Source organism: Arachis hypogaea, chromosome 17, assembly GCF_003086295.3.
Source record: "Arachis hypogaea cultivar Tifrunner chromosome 17, arahy.Tifrunner.gnm2.J5K5, whole genome shotgun sequence".
NCBI classification, from domain to species: domain Eukaryota; kingdom Viridiplantae; phylum Streptophyta; class Magnoliopsida; order Fabales; family Fabaceae; genus Arachis; species Arachis hypogaea.
The window spans coordinates 110,518,373-110,541,447 of NC_092052.1; the positions used below are offsets into that span (position 1 = coordinate 110,518,373).

At 39.0% G+C, this 23,075-nt stretch overlaps 1 non-coding gene across 1 annotated transcript; it reads right to left on the reverse strand.

Annotated features, from left to right (window-relative positions):
- Window positions 1–20,305: 20,305 nt before the first annotated feature.
- On the reverse strand, window positions 20,306–20,413 carry LOC112768860 (small nucleolar RNA R71). Its single transcript, XR_003186241.1, has one exon. It is a non-coding gene; the product is annotated as a small nucleolar RNA R71 (small nucleolar RNA).
- Window positions 20,414–23,075: the final 2,662 nt, after the last annotated feature.

The following is a 23,075-nucleotide window of genomic DNA, read 5'->3' on the forward strand; positions in this document are numbered from 1 at the left end:
AAATTAAAGGAACATTGAACCTGCATTGAAGTAGTAATCATAAAATGAAATAAAAGAAATCCTAATCCTAAAACTTGAGAGAGAGGAAAGAGCCTCTCTCTCTAAAAGCTACATCTAAAACCTAAAATTGTGTATAATGAATGTTGTAAAAACGTCCTCCCTTGATTCCTCCATTCTCTGGCTTATATTCTGTATTTCTGGCTTGGATTTGGGCCAAAAAAGGGGATCAGAAATCGCAGGGGGCGTTTTCTGCAGATTCCTGTACGTGGCGTCCGTCACGCGTGCGCGTGGGTCACGCGTTCGCGTGGTTTGGAGTTTTTCCTTGTCACGCGTATGCGTCAGTTACGCGTACGCGTCAGTTACTCGTCCGCGTCAATTGCGTTCTTCTCCAGGCACGCGTCCGCATCAGTCACGCGTTCGTGTCAGTGCCATTTCGCACTAGGCACGCGTCCACGTCATCCATGCGTTCGCGTCGCTGCCTTTTCTTAAAAACTCCATTTTTGTGCTTTCCTTCCATTTTTGTATGTTTCCTTTCTGTACTTTAAGCTATTCCTGCCCTATGAGACCTGAAAATACTTAACACACAAATCACGGCATCGAATGGTAATGAAGGATAATTAAATTTAATATTTTTAAAGCATAGAAAACATGTTTTCACATATATCATAAAATAAGGAAGGGAAAGTAAAACCATGCAATTCATATGAATAAGTGGGTGAAGAATTGATAAAAACACTCAAATTGAGCACAAGATGAATCATAAAATATGGGTTTATCAACATCCCCATACTTAAACAATAGCATGTCCTCATGCTAAATCCAAGAGAAAGAGTAAAGGTAGAATGGTGGAATCTTATGCAATGCAATCTATTCTAAATGCAAGCTACCTAAATGAATCATGCAATTCTAATTACTATTCACCTATATATATATATATATATATATATATATATATATATATATATATATATATATATATATATATATAGAGCTTTCATGTGGTTAGTTTGATTCATAATTTCAAGGAATCATATATGCATAGCCAAACCTAAATCATGTTAAAGCATTTTCACAATTGAGTTGGGTTAAGATATTTCACAAACTTGCAAGACAATTAAATAATTAAATCTGGATATATGGAGATGAGCTATTGAACCCTCACTGGATTTTGTGTTTACTCTCTAGTCACTCAGTGTTTGGGGTTAATCACTCTATTCTTTTCTATTCCTGCTTTCTAAAACTTTGTTCTTCATCTAACCAATCAACAAATATATAATGTATACATACAAACATCATGAGGTCTTTTTCAAGGTTGTAATGAGGCCAAGGTAAAGGTAAGGGTATATATAAGGTTAAGTGAGCTATAAGTTGAATCCTTAATTAGTCTAAGATCTCACCTAACATATACATACTCTATATATAATTAAAATTATCCTGGTTTTCCCAATTTTTTTCACCTTTGTGTCACATACTCATGTACCAACTTCATTTTGATTTTACCTCATGTGCATTGATTTCTTCACTAAACTTATTATTGGGGTAATTTTGTCCCCTTATTTCTTTAACTAAAAATGATTTTTTTTTAAAAATAAACATAACATATATCAATGCATAAGGTATTTTCATTTATTTTGGTTTCATATGAGTATGCTCCGAAATCCTGATTATTTTATTAATTTAATCCTTTCCTATCAACCCATGTTCCCACGTTTTCCCACACTTATTGGATACACAGTCTCTATCTTAAGCTAACCAAGGATTCAACTTGGGATTTTTAACTTGTTTTTCTGCTTAAGGCTAGTAATGTGGTTATAGAACAAAAGGGGATTAAAAGGTTCAAGGGGGCTAACAAAGGCGGTGTAGGAGGTAGGCTTATTTGGGATATGTAAGGTGAAATTCAAATGATGGCCTCAATCATATGTGGGTATGTATCTACATTCTATATTGGACATATAGATTGAAACAAAGTCAAGATTACAAGCATAAAAAAGAAGGGCGAAACATACAGGAATAAAATTTATGGTTAAATGCAACCATACAATTAAGCTAAAAAACTCACGGGTTGTGTGTTCTTTGACTCAAAAACCATATATCAGTTATGTATGTCATGCAAGTAGAAATCAAGAAGTTACATTCAACTCAATGTGAATCTTAGGATGGCTTTTAAAAACTTAGTGTTCTTCCTTGAAGAAATGTTGTTCTCTTAAAAACGCCCCCAGCGATTTCTGGACCCTTTTTCGGCCCAAATCCAAGCCAGAAACACAGAATATAAGCCAGAGAATGGAGGAATCAAGGGAGGACGTTTTTACAACATTCAATATACACAATTTTAGGTTTTAGATGTAGCTTTTAGAGAGAGAGAGGCTCTCTCCTGTCTCTCAAGTTTTAGGATTAGGATTTCTTTTATTTTATTTTATGATTACTACTTCAATGTCAGGTTCAATGTTCCTTTAATTTAATATTTTTCTTCTACTTTTATTTATTCCAATGCTTTTACTTGTTAATGTTCCAATTTAGCTTATGAACCTTTTCATGTCAAGATTTAAATATTCTATTTAATATAATTCGAGGTATTTCAGACTTATGATTGTTTTATTCTATTTATGATGCTTTCAATTTAATTTAGATTTATTTTCTCCTTTTGGCTTTGGTTAAGTAATTGGTAACACTTGAGTTATCAAACTCAGCGGTTGATTGAGATTTGGGAATTGCTGATTAATTTGGATCGCTCTAAAGCTAGTCTTTCCACGGGAGTTGACTAGGACTTGAGGATCAAGTTAATTAGTCCACTTGACTTTTCTTTATTTAATAAAGGTTAACTAAGTGGGAGCGATAAACAATTCTCATCACACCTGATAAGGATAACTAGGATAGGATTTCCAGTTCTTATACCTTGCCAAGAGATTCTTTATAATTATTAATTTAATTTTCTTGCCATTTAAATTCCTTGTTCCCTATTTCAAAAACCCAAAAATATACCTTTTTCCATAACCAATAATAAACACACCTCCCTGCAATTTCTTGAGATACGACCTGAGGTTTAAATACTTCGGTTATAAATTTTATTGGGTTTGCTTAAGTGAAAACCAAAACTTTTGTACGAAAAGATTCTCTGTTGGTTTAGAAACTATACTTGCAATGCGATTATAATTTTATAAAAAATTTCTTTACCGACATTAAATCCCGAACATCAAAAATGGCGCCGTTGTCGGGGAATTGCAAACGTGTGCCTTATTTTTTGTTATTGTAAATATTTTACTTTGCTTGTTTATTTGCTTTTATTTTTGCCTTTTAATTTTTATTAGTTACTATGAGTTCTCACCCCCGTCGCTTTGAGTTTGGTTCCAATATTATTGCAAGGAATGGAAATTATAACAGGAACATGCATTAAGGTCAAAACAATCAGAGATGGACGGAGCCACAAGGATCTGACCAACCCTTTAGGCAACAACACCTTCCAAACTAGTAAACTACCATGGACGACGACCATTCAACAATGCATGTCGAGACAATAGTTATGGTGGACTCTTTCGTGACAACCAACACCCACCAAATTACTATGGTCAAGAGCCATTCCGAGGTGCATACCAAGATGATAGATATGGTAGACCCCCTCGTAGTTACCAACAAGCCCCATCATATGCCTATGATCCACCTCATCAGCATAACTATGAACCACCATACTCACAAATCCCCTGCCACCATTCACCTCCATATGACCCTAATTCTTATCCACCCCAATTCCAATCCAATTACTCCCAAGAACCACCACGTCCTTATGCACCATGTCCATATCCATCAACCCAAGAAGTTACATTCAACTCAATGTGAATCTTAGGATGGCTCTTAAAAACTTAGTGTTCTTCCTTGAAGAAATGTTATTAACTAACTCACATTTGTTTCTATATATATACAGTGTGTGGATTATTGTGATTCTGTTAAACTAAAGTTTCTAGTTTACTCCTTTTTTTATTTCCAATTAATCCAAATTATCGTATGCTAAAAAGGGTAAACTAAACTCATTAATCCATATATTCTATATCATAACTTAATAAGCTAAAAGTGCAAACTAAACTAAATATCTAAGATATATCTATATAAGTCAAAGTGCAAAATGCGGAAATAAAGTAAAAATACAGCAAAAGAAAAATGTGCACGTACTGAAAGATAAATAAGATAAGATAAAATAAAAATACAGAAAATAAACAAAATAGGATAAAAGAGAGTCTGAAAAGTGGTTCACCAAAATAAAGTTCGCCAGAGATGGCGACCTCCCCACACTTAAATAATAGCATCGTCCTCGATGCTTACTCAAGCTGGGTGTGAGGAAGTGTCATCACTAGAAGGATGTGCAGTAGGTGTCTCTGTGGTGAGCTAAGGGTCTACAATCTGTATGAGTGTCGGAGGGTCTGCCTGCTGAAGTGGAGGCTTTGTCTGCAGAGAGATCTCTGGATCAGCCGGCTGTATCTGATGGGGCTCCTCATGGTGTGGCGCAGCCTACTCAGGTCCTACCTGCTCAGCCTCTGCATGTTCCTCCTTCTCACGATCGTCTGCCTCCTCCTCAGATGGCTCAGAAGGGGTGTCAGGCTCGGAGGGGATGTCGTGGTGGCCAGATCGGATCATCAGCTTTAAGTGCTCATAGCGTCGCTTGCTGCGACGCTCAGATCTCTCATATCGCCGGTGGTTGCGGCACTGCATCTGGTCCAACCGGTCAAATAAGCGATGCACGAGGTGGTAGATGGGCTCTGTAGCAGGTGAAGGTGCAGTAGTGGTGGCTGGTACAGCAGGGCTTGAAGGGGCAGCAGAAGATGTGGCTGCCTCAGCAGAGTCAGTGAGAAAAGGAGGCCGGTAGCCTAAAGCCTGAAACTTCCTACTGTGAGGGATGATCTTCTTGCAGTCTGTGGCGGTGGGCTTTTCATCTGCCAGCTCTCAGGGTACCTCAGCTCGGCGGCCCAGCTGAGTAATCAAGTAAGGAAAAGGGAGGGTGCCTCTGACATGGACTCTGTCCATGTAATACCGGATAAAGCGGGGCAGATATAAGTCTTTTCCCTCCATCACACACCAGATGAGGGTAATCATAGCAGCTGGCACCTCCGTCTCATGAGTGCTCGGCATCACGTATTTACTCAAAATCTGCTGCCAAAGTCGAGCCTCATCATTCAGATAGATAATCTTAATTCCTTTTGGGGCCACTGTGGATTTGCTCATAACCCATGGGACAGTGGGATCAAGAGCTATGGTCCTCGTGACTGCGTCCCAATCAAATCTCATGAATCTTATATCCTCCTCAACTTTTTGGTAACCATCTGGTTGATCGGATTTGGGCTGGAGGTGGAGGATTTCTTCTATTGCTTCCTCAGTAACCAGTATCTGCTTGCCTCTGAGTTGGACTGCATCCAGGGATGTTTTGAAGTAGTTGCAATAGAATTCTTTGACCCAGGATGAGTTAACTTCAGTCAAGTTCCTTTCCAAGAAGAACCAGCCTCTCTGTTTAATTTGATCTGAAGTGTATTGTTTGAGTTCTTCTGGAATTTTGAGGGTCCTTTCCAGGTATAGGTTTCTGGAAGTGGCAAAAACTGGATACTTAAGCTCACAGTATCTGTTGGTAAACTTGACAGGGTCTGTGGCAGGCAGTAGCTGATCGGCCTTTTCCTGCGGGGTAAAGTTCTTCTCCCGCCAGGAATCGTCGTGGAGGATATCCAAAATAGAGGTAGAGGATTCTTCTCTTTTCCTTTTGCCAGTGGTTTCTTTGCCCTTTCCTTTACTTTTAGGGTCAGACATCCTAAAAAGCAGAAATTCCAGGATACAGTTTAAGAACTAAAGTAGGAAAACAGGTAAGTAAATAGGAATATATCAATAGAAGCATAGATTGGCAAAATAGGCATAAAGTAGGAATATAAGCATGAATTGAGTTAAATAGGTGTAAAATTTTGAATTGTATTCGAGTGAAAAGTTTGAGAATGAAAATCACAATTCAAGATTACTGATATGTGCAGAATTGTTTGCTAACTAGGAACAAAATTAAACATGCCTTGAAGTGGTTTGAAAGTGGTTAGTTGAAAACTAAAAAGTTAGGAAGTTAAAAATGGTTAAGAGTTAAAAATGAAATTAAAGTTAGTGGCATGGTGTTGTGGTTCCCAATAACTAAAATTGCACAAATTTGAAAACAAGTAACTCAAATTCAAGTAAAAAGTGCAGATTATTGATGATTAATCATGCAAAAGTTTTGCAAATTCAAAGTGAAATCATCAATAATTTGATTTAATTAAATAAGGGAAGCAGAAAGAATAAGAAAGCTGGCCCGTGCATTCATGAATTGCTTTGGTTAAAACCATTTAGTGCAAAATTAGAAAGTTCCAAAACTAATTCATGAATGGTAGTTGATTAAAACAATTTGCTGAAAAAAATTGGACAGCATTTCGTCTAAAATTGGACATTCACAGGTAATAAACAACAGCAAAAACCAGTTCATATGATAATAAAATAGTGCAGAAAAGAGTAACAATTAGTAATTCACAGGAATTCAAAATAAACAACTCAATCTACATCAAAGAATAGTAAGGGATAGCATATGAACAACATCATCATCACAGCATATTCGAAATTGTGAAATAGATTAAACAATTAACAAGAACGGTGCAATTATTAGGCCTAAATCCACTAACCACATCCTAGCTACCTAACCACCTAAAATCCACTACGATCATGCATCTCTAACTATCCTAATTTGAACATAATTCGAAAAACTAACTAACTAACGGAAAAGGGCATCGCTATTTTGCGGAACCTGGTGTGCAGAGGAACGGAATTAGGGCTCAGAGAGATGGTGTTGGGTTGGGTGGTAGACACGGCGGCGCTAGGGTCTCGCGGTGGTTGCAGGGCTGCGGGGCAATGGTCCTTGGCGGCGGTGGGGTTGGCAGAGAGAGAGGGGGTGAGTAGGGTTAAGGTAATGGGGTTGGTGGTGGTTGGCTGGAGGTTCTGGGAGGTGGCGGCGGCGCTGGGCGGCTCGGTGACGGGGTGGCGCGGCAGTGGGGTGAGAAGGGTAGTGGAGTGGAGGAAGAGAGAAGAAGAAGATAAGGGGGTAGTTCCAGTAGGGGGTGGCGCGGCGTTTCTGGTCGGCGAAGGTGGCGGTTCGGTGAGAGGTGGTGGTGATGTGGTGGTTGGGGGAAGGGAGAAGAGAGAGTGCAGAGGGAGAGGGAGGGGATTTGGGGACGCAAAAGGGGTAGGGTTTTGCGTGGGTTGGGGTTAGGGTATTTGAATCCACACGAACACATGGAGCACGCGAACGCGTGTTTAGGGCGAAAAGGAAATGACGCGAACGCGTCATTGACGCGATCGCGTGATTGATGGATAATGAAAGTGACGCGTACGCGTGGGGCACGCGTACGCGTCACTAAGAATTGTGTTAAACGCACAATTTCAGCGTCATTTTGGCGCAACTCTCTGTTTCCAATTAGGGGCAATGATTTCCATGCGACGCGTACGCATCGCCCACGCTTTTGCGTAGTGTGTGTAAAGTGAAAGTGACGTGTTCGCGTCACTGACGCGATTGCGTGGGTGAGATATAAGGAAGGTGACGCGTTCGCATCGCCGACGTGATCGCATGGCCCAAATTATGCCTAATGCACCACAGCCGCACGATTCCAGCCCAACTTTTTGGGCGTTGGATTTGTGACGCCGATTTCGACTCAACGCCCACGCGTGGCCCATGCGCACGCGTGGGGTGCCTCTTTTTTTTTTTCTATATGCAGGATGCAAAATGCAATGCTAATGTAGGTGTTATGAATAATTCCAGGTTCAATGAAAATAGAATAAAATAAAACTCAAAAACAAACAAAACGAAATAAAATCAAAATTGAAAGAGGAACGATCATATCATGGTGGGTTGTCTCCCACCTAGCACTTTTGGTTAAAGTCCTTAAGTTGGATATTTGCTGAGCTTCCTGCTATGGTGGCTTGTGCTTGAATTCATCCAAAAATCTCTACCACTGTTTGGAATGCCAACAGCCTCTAGGGTCCCAAACTAGGCATGTAAAGCCCTTGAGCAAATTCAAACAGGTTTTCAGGCTCCCGGGGTGCTGAATATTTGAATAGATTCCAAGATCCCAAACCTTGCTTTTATATCCACCTTTGTTTCGATCTATTTTTTTCCAGCTGGGCGGTTTGGAAGTTGTATTCTCACCAAGATGACCAAACATCTTCCGAGACCCATTCAATCAAACTCGAAACCAATCCCTACCCTTCAAAGTGAAGCGTGGAACCTCGTTGAATCTTGCACACCAGCCTTGAGCATGAACCATTTCGCTTTTACTCTTAAAGTCGCAAAGAGCTCTAAGCTGGCCATCTGTTTCAAGCAAACTATATTCAAGTGGAAAAGTAAAGATAAAGGCTAAGGATTTTACCCACTTGAAATTTGTATTGGATGGTAATGGCCTTGGAAAAGGTGTTTCCAGTGGTTTTGCAAGCTCTACTCCCTTGTGTTCTTCTGTGAATTCTTCCACTTCCTTGCAAACTTCTTCAACTGGAACCACGTTTTGATCAAAGTCTTCGATATCTTCCTCATCACTCAAGTCATAATTTGGAGGTTGAGAGAAGTCTACCTCCGCATCATTTTCGTATTCACTTGGGGAAGATTCTTCAATCTCAGAGAATTTACTTGCGGATGCAAGTTTATTACTAGGAGAACTTGATTCGTGATTATCATTATCAAAGAAACTCGCGTCCTGAGTTGTTCCGTCCAATTCTTCATAAGATACCTGCTTTGGGGGCTGTGCACTATCCTTCTTAGCATCAATTGCTACTTCTTTGATGGAATTCTCCACAATTCTGGATTCCCATGGAGGTTCAGCATCTCCTAAGTCTTCAACCAATTCTTCTTCTTCGATAATTTCAGCTTCCTCCACTTGTTCCAATACAAAGTCATGCTCCTTATCGTCCATTGGAGTTTCCAGTATCTCCTTCATGCTACGTTCTTCATTAGATTGCCCTCATGAAGCCATGGGGGTACCTTGAGTGTCCGAACGTTGGGAAGGTAATCGATTAATCGCTTGCTCCAGTTGGTGAAGGGTTGCATGAAATTTTTCCACTGTTTCCTTGAGACGCTCCCGTGATTCTTGGGTTGATGGATATTGACATGGTGCATAAAGACGTAGTGGTTCTTGGGAGTAATTGGATTGGAATTGGGGTGGATAAGAATTAGGGTCATATGGAGGTGAATGGTGGTAGGGGACTTGTGAGTATGGTGGTTCATAGTTATGCTGATGAGGTGGGTCATAGGCATATGATGGGGCTTGTTGGTAACTACGAGGGGTCCACCATATCTATCATCTTGGTATGCACCTCGGAATGGCTCTTGACCATAGTAATTTGGTGGGTGTTGGTTGTCACGAAAGGGCCCACCATAACTATTGTCTCGACATGCATTGTTGAATGGTCGTCGTCCATGGTAGTTTAGAAGGTGTTGTTGCCTAAAGGGTTGATTAGATCCTCGTGGCTCCATCCATCTTTGATTGTTTTGACCTTGATGCATGTTCCTGTTATAATTTCCATTCCTTGCAACAATATTGGAACCAAACTCAAAGCGACAAGGGTGAAAACTCATAGTAACTAATAAAAATTAAAAGGAAAAAATAAAAGCAAATAAACAAGCAAAGTAAAATATTTACAATAACCAATAATAAGGCAGACGTTTGCAATTCCTCGGCAACGGCGCCATTTTTGACGTTCGGGATTTAATGTTGGTAAAGAAATTTTTAATAAAATTATAATCGCGTTGCAAGTATAGTTTCTAAACCAATAGAGAATCCTTTTGTACAAAAGTTTTGGTTGTCACTTAAGCAAACCCAATAAAATTTATAACCGAAGTATTTAAACCTCGGGTCGTATCTCAAGGAATTGCAGGGAGGTGTGTTTATTATTGGTTATGGAAAAAGATATATTTTTGCGTTTTTGAAATAGGAAACAAGAAATTTAAATGGCAAGAAAATTAAATTAATAATTATAAAGAATCTCTTGGCAAGGTATGAGAACTGGAAATCCTATCCTAGTTATCCTTATCAGGTGTGATGAGAATTGTTTATCGCTCCCACTTAGTTAACCCTTACTAAATAAAGGAAAGTCAAGTAGACTAATTAACTTGATCCTCAAGATCTAGTCAACTCCCGTGGAAAGACTAGCTTTAGAGTGATCTAAATTAATCAGCAATTCCCAAATCTCAATCAACCGCTGAGTTTGATAACTCAAGTGTTACCAATTACTTAACCAAAGCCAAAAGGAGAAAATAAATCTAAATTAAATTGAAAACATCATAAATAGAATAAAATAATCATAATTCTGAAATACCTCGAATTATATTAAATAGAATATTTAAATCTTGACATGAAAAGGTTCATAAGCTAAATTGGAACGTTAACAAGTAAAAGCATTGGAATAAATAAAAGTAGAAGAAAAACATTAAATTAAAGGAACATTGAACCTGGCATTAAAGTAGTAATCATAAAATAAAATAAAAGAAATTCTAATCCTAAAACGTGAGAGAGAGGAGAGAGCCTCTCTCTTTAAAAGCTGCATTTAAAACCTGAAATTGTGTATATTGAATGTTGTAAAAACGTCATCCCTTGATTCCTCCATTCTCTGGCTTATATTCTGTGTTTCTGGCTTGGATTTGGGCCGAAAAGGGGTCCAGAAATCGCTGGGGGCGTTTTCTGTAGATTCCTGTACGTGGCGTCCGTCACGCGTGCGCGTGGGACACGCGTTTGCGTGGTTTGGAGTTTTTCCTTGTCACGTGTTTGCGTCAGTCACGCGTCCGCGTCAGTCACGTGTTCGTGTCAGTGCCATTTCGCGCTAGGCACGCGTCCGCGTCATCCATGCGTTCGCGTCGCTGCCTTTTCTTCAAAACTCCATTTTTATGCTTTCCTTCCATTTTTGTATGTTTTCTTTCTGTCCTTTAAGCTATTCCTGCCCTATGAGACCTAAAAATACTTAACACACAAATCACGGCATCGAATGATAATGAAGGATAATTAAATTTAATATTTTTAAAGCATAGGAAACATGTTTTCTCATATATCATAAAATAAGGAAGGGAAAGTAAAACCATGCAATTCATATGAATAAGTGGGTGAAGAATTGATAAAAACACTCAAATTGAGCACAAGATGAATCATAAAATATGGGTTTATCAAGCCCCCACACTCAACTTCTAAGTTTGGTGTTGGGAGGCCAACATCAAGCTCTGAGTCTATGTGAAGCTCTCTAAAAGCTCATTGTCAAGCTATTGACATTAAAGAAGCGCTTGTTGGGAGGCAACCCAATGTTATTTAATTATATTCATTTATTTTCCATTGTTATTTTATGTTTTTCTTAGGTTGATGATCATGTGAAGTCATAAAAATAACTGCAAAATTAAAGCAAAATGAAAAATAGCATGAAAAACAGCACACCCTGGAGGACAGGCTTACTGACATTTAAACGCCAGTAAGGATAGCAGAATGGGCGTTTAATGCCTAGCCTGGCAGCATTCTGGGCGTTAAACGCAAGAATGGGCAGCACTCTGGGCATTTAACGCCAGAAAGGGCTATCTGGCGTCTGGCTGGCGTTAAACGCCAGAAATGGGCAGCAGACTGGCGTTTAACACCAGGAAAGGTAGCAGAGCTGGCATTAAACGCCATTTCCCTCCCAAACCCACCCCTTCATAACCGAATTCCCTCTCTCCCTTACCCTATAAATACCCCTCCTCACTCCCTTCAATTTCACACATCATACACAATACACCCCCTTGGCCGAACCCTCTCCTCACCTCCATCTCCTTCATTTCTTCTTCTTCTACTCCTTTCTTTCTTCTTTTGCTTGAGGACGAGCAACCATTCTAAGTTTGGTGTGGGAAAAGCTAAAGCTTTTTGTTTTTCCATAACCATTAATGGTACCTAAGACCAGAGAAACCTCTAGAAAGAGAAAAGGGAAGGCAATTGCTTCCACCTCCGAGTCATGGGAGATGGAGAGATTCATCTCAAAGGTCCATCAAGACCACTTCTATAAAGTTGTGGCCAAGAAAAAGGTGATCCCCGAGGTCCCCTTCAAGCTCAAAAAGAGTGAATATCCGGAGATCCGACATGAGATTCAAAGAAGAGGTTGGAAAACTCTCACCAACTCCATTCAACAAGTCAGAATCTTAATGGTTCAAGAGTTCTATGCTAATGCATGGATCACTAAGAACCATGATCAAAGTGTGAACCCGAACCCAAAGAAATGGCTCACAATGGTTCAGGGGAATTACTTGGATTTCAGTCCGAAAAATGTGAGGTTGGCATTCAACTTGCCAATGATGCAAGGAGATCCTCACCCTTTCACTAGAAGGGTCAACTTTGACCAAAGGTTGGACCAAGTCCTTAGGGACATTTGTGTGGAAGGAGCTCAATGGAAGAGAGACTCAAGAGGCAAGCTGGTTCAACTAAGAAGAAGAATGGAGCAAACAAGAGAGCCCACTCATGGACCTCAACAAGAGCATGAGTAAATTCCTCATCTAGAAATTCCTGAGATGCCTCAAAGGATGCATGTTCCAACATGGGACAACTAAGGATGGAACACCAAAGAGCCATGAGAGAGGAGCAACAAAGGCAAGTAAGAGACATAGAGGAGCTCAAGCACTCCATAAGATCTTCAAGAGGAAGAACTAGCCGCCATCACTAAGGTGGACCCGTTCTTTAATTTCCTTGTTCTTATTTTTCTGTTTTTCAAAAATTATGCTTTATGTTTTATCTATGTTTGTGTCTTTATTACATGATCATTAGTGTCTAGTGTCTATGTCTTAAAGCTATGAATGTCCTATGAATCCTTTACTTTTCTTAAATGAAAAATGTTTTTAATTGCAAAAGAACAAGAAGTGTATGATTTCGAATTCTATCTTGAAATTAGTTTAATTATTTTGATGTGGTGGCAATACTTTTTGTTTTCTGAATGAATACTTGAACAGTGCATATTTTTTAATTTGTTGTTTATGAATGTTAAAATTGTTGGCTCTTGAAAGAATAATGAAAAAGGAGAAATGTTATTGATAATCTAAAAAATCATAAAATTGATTCTTGAAGCAAGAAAAAGCAGTGAAAAGGTTGCAGAAAAAAAAAAGAGAAAAAAAAAGGTGAAATAAAAAAAAGAAAAAGAAAAAGCAAGCAGAAAAAGCCAATAGCCCTTTAAACCAAAAGGCAAGGGTAAAAAGGATCCAAGGCTTTGAGCATTAATGGATATGAGGGCCCAAAGGAATAAAATTCTGGCCTAAGTGGCTAAATCAAGCTGTCCCTAACCATGTGCTTGTGGCGTGAAGGTGTCAAGTGAAAAGCTTGAGACTGAGCAGTTAAAGTCGTGGTCCAAAGCAAAAAGAGTGTGCTTAAGAGCTCTGGACACCTCTAACTGAGGACTCTAGCAAAGCTGAGTCACAATCTGAAAAGGTTCACCCAATTATGTGTCTATGGCATTTATGTATCCGGTGGTAATACTGGAAAACAAAATGCTTAGGGTCACGGCCAAGACTCATAAAGTAGCTGTGTTCAAGAATCAACATACTGAAATAGGAGAATCAATAACACTATCTGAATTCTAAGTTCCTATGGATGCCAATCATTCTGAACTTCAAAAGATAAAGTGAGATGCCAAAACTGTTTAGAAGCAAAAAGGCTACAAGTCCCGCTCATCTAATCAGAACTAAGTTCATTGATGAGTTTGGAATTCATTGTATATTATCTTTATTTTATCTTATTTTATTTTTAGTTGCTTGGAGACAAGCAACAATTTAAGTTTGGTGTTGTGATGAGCGGATAATTTATACCCTTTTTGGCATTATTTTTACATAGTTTTTAGTATGTTTTAATTACTTTTTATTATATTTTTATTCAAAAATCACTCTTCTGGACTTTACTATGAGTTTGTGTATTTTTTTGTGATTTCAGGTATTTTCTGGCTGAAATTGAGGGACCTGAGCAAAAATCTGATTCAGAGGCTGAAAAAGGACTGCAGATGCTGTTGGATTCTGACCCTGCTGCATTCGAAATGGATTTTCTGGAGTTACAAAAGCCCAATTAGTGCGCTCTCAATTGCGTTAGAAAGTAGACATCCTGGGCTTTCGAGAAATATATAATAGTCTATACTTTTTCTGAGATTTGATGGCCTAAACTAGCGTTCAAAGTCAGCCTAAAACATCTTTGCGTAAAATGCCCAAACTGGCACCAGAATTGGAGTTAAACGCCCAAACTGGCACCAAAGCTGGCTTTTAACTCCAGGAACAGCCTATACACGAAAAAGCTTCAATGCTCAGCCCAAGCACACACCAAGTGGACCCCGGAAGTAGATTTCTGCACTATCTGCACTTAGTTATTCATTTTCTGTAACCCTAGGTTACTAGTTTAGTATAAAAACTACTTTTAGAGATTTATTTTGTGTGTCTTTTTTATCATCTTTGAATGCTATCATAGACCATTGTTCATGTTTTGGAGACTGGCCATTCGGCCATACCTATACCTCTTTCACTTATGTATTTTCTACGGTGGAATTTCTACACCCCAAAGATTAAGGTGTGGAGCTCTGCTGTTCTTCATGAATTAATGCAATTACTACTGTTTTCTATTCAATCACGCTTGATTCTATTTCTAAGATACTCACTCGTTCTTGAACCTAGAGAATGATATGATCTGTAACACTCATCATTATTTTCAACTCTATGAACGCGTGCCTGACAACCACTTCCGTTCTATTTGAGCTCAACGTAGTCATTGGGCGACAGCTTGAGTGCGTATCTCTTGGGTATCTAATACACGGACTGAGTCCGTGAGATTAATATCTTCGTGGTATAGGCTAGAACCAATTGGCAGCATTCCTGGGATCCGGAAAGTCTAAACCTCCTCGGGGACCCGCCAATTGTGATTAAGGCGAGAATCTGGACAGGCCTAGTAAAGCGAATCTTCATGGACACAGAAGCTGACTCAAATATCATGTTTCGTAATGTGTTCGACGCCCTGGGGCTCAAAGAGAGTGATCTCAAAAGCCATCAGCACGAGGTCGTGGGCCTGGGAGATAACTACATTAGGCCCGATGAGTTAGTCACACTCCCGATCTGCGTTGGATCTGGGAAAAGCAGAAAGTCAGCAATGGCAGAGTTCATGGTTCTGAGGAATTCCATGGCGTACAACGTCACCTTAGGAAGAAGAACTATCAACAAGTTGTCGGCCGTCATCTGCACGAAGCTCCTTACAATGATGTTTGTGCGGACAGTGGAACTGTAGGACTGGTCTAAGGAGACTTGGAAATGGTGGTCATTTGCGATAACGCCAGCCTATCATTAAGAAAGAAGTCAAAAGAAATAGCAGGGGTGTTCCTAGCAGACTTGTATGCGAGAGTCGACGACAAGACGAGGTCGGAGCCTCAAGTGGATCTGGAGAAGTTTTCGGTAGGGGACACAGAAGACAAGTTCACATTTGTAAATCGAGGCCATCAAAGCAAACGGAGGCCTGTTTGCTTGGACTCTGGCTAACATGCCAGGGGTAGACCTCGACTTTATGTCCCACCGTTTGGCCGTGAAACCTAAAGCCAAACCAGTCACACAGCATAAGAAGAAGATTTCGCCAGAAAGGGCTGACGAGGTAGCCAGGCAGACGGCCAGCTTCTTGAAAGCCAGTTTGATAAGAGAGCTGGACTACTCAACGTGGCTCTCAAACTTGGTCCTCGTTAGGAAAGCCCATGGGAAGTGGAGGATGTCCTTTGACTATTCAGACCTCAATAAAGCGCGTCCAAAAGATTCATTTCCTCTTTCCAACATCGATGCCCTTGTAGACGCGACATCGGGCTACCAATTTCTGAGCTTCATGGACGCATACTCGGGGTATAACAAAATCACGATGCACCGTCTTGACGAGGAAAAAATGGTGTTCATAGCACTAACAGGGACCTATTGCTACAAGGTCATGCCATTTGGGCTAAAGAATGCAGGGGGCCACCTATCAAAGGTTGATGAGCAAAATCTTCAAGGATCATATCAGCAAGATAGTAGAGGTGTACATCGATGGAGAAAAATTAGTTTTGTTCTAAAATTTTGATCTATATGTTAAATCAATAAATGGTTTAGTCTTAAAACTATTGAAAGGATTTGATAAATGTGGTTTCAATGGAACCCTTGAAGAGTGGTAAAGTTTGAATTTTAGGGGAGTGGTGCGCTGATGAGCGGATAATTTATACGCTTTTTGGCATTGTTTTTACATAGTTTTTAGTATAATTTAGTTAGTTTTTATTATATTTTTATTAGTTTTTAAATAAAATTCACATTTCTGGACTTTACTATGAGTTTGTGTGTTTTTCTGTGATTTCAGGTATTTTCTGGCTGAAATTGAGGGACTTGAGCAAAAATCAGATTCAGAGGTTGAAGAAGGACTGCAAATGCTGTTGGATTCTGACCTCCCTGCACTCAAAGTGGATTTTCTGGAGCTACAGGAGTCCAAATGGAGCTCTTTCAATTACGTTGGAAAGTAGACATCCAGGGATTTCCAGCAATATTTAATAGTCTATGCTTTGCTCAAGTTTAGATGATGCAAACTGGCGTTCAACGCCAGCCTTCTGCCTTATTCTGGAGTTAAACGCCAGAAACAGGTTGCAAAGCAGAGTTAAACCTAGAAACAGGTTACAAACTGGCGTTTAACTCCAAGAAAGACCTCTACATGTGAAAGTTTCAATGCTCAGCCCAAGCACACACCAAGTGGGCCCGGAAGTGGATTTCTGCATCATTTACTTATTTCTGTAACCCTAGTAACTAGTTTAGTATAAATAGAACTTTTTACTATTCTATTCAGGGTCTTTGATCCGATCTTTGATCAATATTATACTATCTTAGACCTTTATGAAGGCTGGCCATTCGGCCATGCCTACACCATTATCACTTATGTATTTCAACGGTAGAGTTTCTACACACCATAGATTAAGGTGTGGAGCTCTGCTGTTCCTCATGAATTAATGCAAAGTACTATTGTTTTTTCCATTCAATTCAAGCCTATTTCTTCTCTAAGATATCCATTCGCACACAAGAACATGTTGAATGTGATGATTATGTGACGCTCATCATCATTCTCACTTATGAACGCGTGCTTGACAAACACTTCCGTTCTACATGAAAGCAAGCTTGAATGCATATCTGTTAGCCTCCTGATCATGAGATCAGAGTCTTCGTGGTATAGGCTAGAATTATTGGCGGCCATTCTTGAGATCCAAAAAGTCTAAACCTTATCTGTGGTATTCTGAGTAGGATCTGGGAAGGGATGGCTGTGACGAGCTTCAAACTCGCGAGTGCTGGGCGTAGTGACAGACGCAAAAGGATTACTGAATCCTATTCCAGTATGATCGAGAACCGACAGATGATTAGCCGTGCGGTGACAGCGTATTTTGGACCATTTTCACTGAGAGGACGGGATGTAGCCATTGACAACGGTGATGCCCTACATAAAGCTTGCCATGGAAAGGAGTAGGAATGATTGGACGAAGACAGCAGGAAAGTAGAGGTTCAGAAGGAACAAAAGCATCTCTATACGCTTATCTGAAACTCTCACCAATGAATTGCATAAGTATCTCTATCCTATTTTATATTTTAATTATATTTTATTATATTTTAATTATCAATTCACCATAACCATTTGAATCCGCCTGACTGAGATTTACAAGGTGACCATAGCTTGCTTCAAGCTGACAATCTCCGTGGGATCGACCCTTACTCACGTAAGGTTTATTACTTGGACGACCCAGTGCACTTGATGGTTAGTTGTGCGAAGTTGTGACAAAGAACTAAGATTATGAACGTGCGTATTGAGTTTTTAGCGCCGTTACCAAGGAATGAACGATCACGATTTCTGCGCACCAAGTTTTTGGCGCCGTTGTCGGGGATTGTTCGAGTTTGGACAACTGACGGTTCATCTTGTTGCTCAGATTAGGTAATTTTATTTTAAGCTTTTTGTTTTTATTCTTTTTATTTTTTATTTTCGAAAAGATTTTCAAAAAAAATTTTAAAATAAATTATTCTATGGCTTCAGAATTTTTAAGAATGAATTCTAGAGTTTCATGATGATCTGTTGAAATCTGGCTGGCTGTGAAGCCATGTCTAATTCTTTTGGACCGAGGTTTCAACTTATCATCACAAGAGTCCGTGGACTCACATCTAATCAGCTGTTATATGCCTGATTTGTATCTGCTGAAGCTTGGCTGGCCATTGGCCATGTCTAGTATTTTGGACCGGAGCTTTCACTGAAAGCTTGGCTGGCTAATAAGCCATGTCTAATTCATGGACCGGAGCTTTAGACTAACATTGCATGATTCCTGGAATTCTCATTAGAAATTTTGAAATCCTTATTTTTCTTTTTCCAAATAATTTTCAAAAAATCCAAAAAATTAATAAAATCATAAAACCAAAAATAATTTTGTGTTTCTTGTTTGAGTCTAGTGTCAAATTTTAAGTTTGGTGTCAATTACATCTTTTTAACTTTTCTTAAAATTTTTGAAAATTCATGCATGTGTTCTTCATGATCTTCAAGTTGTTCTTGATGATTTTATATGTTTGATCTTTAACTTTTCTTGTTTTGTGTCTTTTCTTATTTTTCATATGCATTTTAGAATTATTAAAGTCTAAATATTGAAAATTTCTAAGTTTGGTGTCTTGCATGTTTTTCTTTTCTTAAAAAAATTTTCAAAAATAAGTCTTGATGTTCATCTTGATCTTCAAAGTGTTCTTGGTGTTCATCTTGACATTCAAAGTGTTCTTGCATATTTTTCTTGTTTTGTTACATAATTTTTATGTCTTGTGTCTTTTTTTGTGTTTTTCTCTTCCATCATTAAAAATTCAAAAATCAAAAAAATATCTTTCCCTTATTCTCTCATAAATTTTCGAAAATTTGAGTTGACTTTTTCAAAATTTTTTAAAATTTAATAGTTTCTTATGAGTCAAGTCAAATTTTCAATTTAAAAACCTTATCTTTTTCAAATATTTTTCAAAAATCAAATCTTTTTCATTTTTTCTTTCATAATTTCGAAATTTTCAAAATTTATTTTCAAAATCTTTTTCTTATTTCTATTTCATATTTTCGAAATTAATGCTAACAATTAATGTGATTGATTCAAAAATTTTAAGTGTGTTACTTGCCTATTAAGAAAGGTTCAATCTTTAAATTTTAACTCATATCTTTTTGTTTCTTGTTAGTCAAGTAATCAACTTTAATTTTCAAAATCAAATCTTTTTAAATTTCTTTTTCAAATCTTTTTCAAAATAAATTTCAATCACATCTTTTTCAAAATCAATTTCAAAAATCTTTTCTAACTTCTTATCTTTTCAAACTTGATTTTCAAATCTTTTTCAATTAATCTTATCTTTTTGTTTGATTCTTATCTTTTTCAAAACTACCTAACTAACTCTCTCTCTCTAATTTTCGAAAATCACTAACCTCTTTTTCAAAATTCCTTTTTATTAACTAATTAATTTTAATTTTAATTTAATTTCATTTTTCTTTTTAAAATTTTTGAATTTTACTTTAATTTTAAAATAAAAACAAAAATATTTTTATTTTATTTAATTTTCGAAATTCTCTCTCCCTCATCTCTTTTTAATTATTTTATTTATCTACTAACACTTCTCTTCTTAAAAATTCGAACCCTCTCCCTCTTTCTGTGTTCGAATTCTTTTTCTTCTCTTCTACTCACATAAAGGAACCTCTCTACTGTGGCAAAGAGGATCCCTATTATTTTCTGTTCTCTTCTTTTTCATATGAGCAGGAACAAGGATAAGAACATTCTTGTTGAAGCCGATCCTGAACCTGAAAGGACTCTAAAGAGGAAGCTAAGGGAAGCTAAAGCACAACTCTTTGGAGAAAATCTGACAGAAATTTTCGAAAAAGAAGGAGACATGGCTGAAAATAATAACAATGCAAGGAAGATTCTTGGAGACTTTACTGCACCAAATTCCAACTTACATGGAAGAAGCATCTCAATTCCTGCCATTGGAGCAAACAATTTTGAGCTAAAGCCTCAATTAGTTTCTCTGATGCAACAGAATTGCAAGTTTCATGGACTTCCATCAGAAGATCCTTTTCAGTTCTTAACTGAATTCTTGCAGATCTGTGATACTGTTAAGACCAATGGGGTTAATCCTGAGGTCTACAGGCTTATGCTTTTCCCGTTTGCTATAAGAGACAGAGCTAGAATATGGTTGGACTCTCAACCTAAAGATAGCCTGAACTCTTGGGATAAGCCGGTCACGGCTTTCTTAGCCAAGTTCTTTCCTCCTCAAAAGCTTAGCAAGCTTAGAGTGGACGTTCAAACCTTCAGACAAAAAGAAGGTGAATCCCTCTATGAAGCTTGGGAGAGATACAAGCAACTGACCAAAAAGTGTCCTTCTGATATGCTTTCAGAATGGACCGTCCTGGATATATTCTATGATGGTCTGTCTGAATTATCTAAGATGTCATTGGACCATTCTGCAGGTGGATCTATTCACCTAAAGAAAATGCCTGCAGAAGCTCAGGAACTCATTGACATGGCTGCAAATAACCAGTTCATGTACACTTCTGAAAGGAATCCTGTGAGTAATGGGATGCCTCAGAGGAAGGGAGTTCTTGAAATTGATACTCTGAATGCCATATTGGCTCAGAATAAAATATTGACTCAGCAAGTCAATATGATTTCTCAGAGTCTGAATGGATTGCAAGCTGCATCCAACAGTACTCAAGAGGCATCTTCTGAAGAAGAAGCTTATGATCCTGAGAACCCTGCAATAGCAGAGGTGAATTACATGGGGGAACCCTATGGAAACACCTATAATACCTCATGGAGAAATCATCCAAATTTCTCATGGAAGGATCAACAAAAGCCTCAACAAGGCTTTAATAATGGTGGAAGAAACAGGTTTAGCAATAGCAAGCCTTTTCCATCATCCACTCAGCAACAGACAGAGAATTCTAAGCAGGCTCCATCTAGCTTAGCAAATATAGTCTCTGATCTATCTAAGGCCACTTTAAGTTTCATGAATGAAACAAGATCCTCCATTAGAAATTTGGAGGCACAAGTGGGCCAGCTGAGTAAAAGAGTCACTGAAACCCCTCCTAGTACTCTCCCAAGCAATACAGAAGAGAATCCAAAAAGAGAGTGCAAGGCCATTACCTTACTTGGTGTGGCCGAACCCAAAGAGGAGGAAGAGGACGTGAATCCTAGTGAGAAAGACCTCCTGGGACGTTCAGTGACCAATAAGGTGTTTCCCTTTGAGGAACCAAAGGTATCTGAGGCTCATCTAGAGACCATAGAGATTCCATTGAACCTCCTTTTACCATTCATGAGCTCTGATGAATATTCATCTTCTGAAAAAGATGAAGACATTACTGAAGAGCAAGTTGCTCAATATTTAGGAGCAATCATGAAGCTGAATGCTAAATTATTTGGTAATGAGACTTGAGAGGATGAACCTCCATTGCTTATCAAGGAACTAAATGCCTTGGTTCAGCAAACTCTACCTCAAAAGAAACAGGATCCTGGTAAATTCCTAATTCCCTGTAACATAGGCACTATGACCTTTGAGAAGGCTCTGTGTGACCTGGGGTCAAGAATAAACTTAATGCCACTCTCTGTAATGGAGAAACTTGGGATCTTTGAGGTGCAAGCTACCAGAATCTCATTAGAGATGGCAGACAACTTAAGAAAACAGGCTTATGGACTAGTAGAGGACGTGCTAGTAAAGGTTGAAGGCCTTTACATCCCTGCTGATTTCATAATCCTAGACACTGGGAAGGATGAGGATGAATCCATCATCCTTGGAAGACCCTTCCTAGCCACAACAAAAGCTGTAATTGATGTGGACAGAGGCGAGTTGGTCCTTCAACTGAATGAGGACAACCTTGTGTTTAAAACTCAAGGATCTCCTTCTGTAACCATGGAGAGTAAGCATGAAAAGCTTCTCTCACTGCAGAGTCAACCAAAGCCCCTACAGTCAAACTTTAAGTTTGGTGTTGGGAGGCCACAACCAAACTCTAAGTTTGGTGTTGAACCCCCACATTCAAACTCTAAGTTTGGTGTTGGGAGGTCCCAACAATGCTCTAAACATCTGTGAGGCTCCATGAGAGCTCATTGTCAAGCTATTGACATTAAAGAAGCGCTTGTTGGGAGGCAACCCAATGTTATTTAATTATATCTATTTATTTTCTATTGTTATTTTATGTTTTTTTTAGGTTGATGATCATGTGGAGTCACAAAAACTACTGAAAAATCAAAAATAGAATGAAAAACAGCTTTAAAAATAGCTCACCCTGGAGGAAGAACTTACTGGCGTTTAACGCCAGAAAGAAGCATCAAGCTGGCGTTAAACGCCAGAAACAAGCACCAGACTGGCGTTTAACGCCAGAACAGAGCATGGAAGTGGCGTTAAACGCCAGAAACAAGCAGCAAGCTGGCGTTTAACGCCAGACATGCATACTAAGGGCGTTTTACACGCCTAATTGGAGCAGGGATGTTAAGTCCTTGACCCACTGGATCTGTGGACCTCACAGGATCCCCTCAGGATCTGTGGACCCCATAGGATCCCCACCTTTTCTTCTCTCCTCTTCACACATTTTCATAACTCTCTTCCACAAAGACCCTTCACCAATCACCTCAATCACTCTTTCCCATCACCTCTTCACCACTCACATCAATCCTCTTTTCCCCAAAAAACACCACCTACCTCCAAAAATTCAAAACTCTTTTTCCCCCCCAAACCCAACCCTAATGGCAGAACCCTAAACCTTCCCCCACTCCTATATAAACCTCTCCTCCTTCTTCATTTTCACACAACACAACCATCTCTTCTTCCCCTTGGCCGAATACACACCTCTCTCCCTCTCCTCCATTTTTCTTCTTCTTTTCCTTCTTTCTTTCTTCTTTTGCTTGGGGACGAGCAAACATTTTAAGTTTGGTGTGGTAAAAGTATTGCTTTTTGTTTTTCCATAACCACTAATGGCACCTAAGGCCAGAGAAACCTCAAGAAAGAGGAAAGGGAAGGCAATTGCTTCCACCTCTGAGTCATGGGAGATGGAGAGATTCAT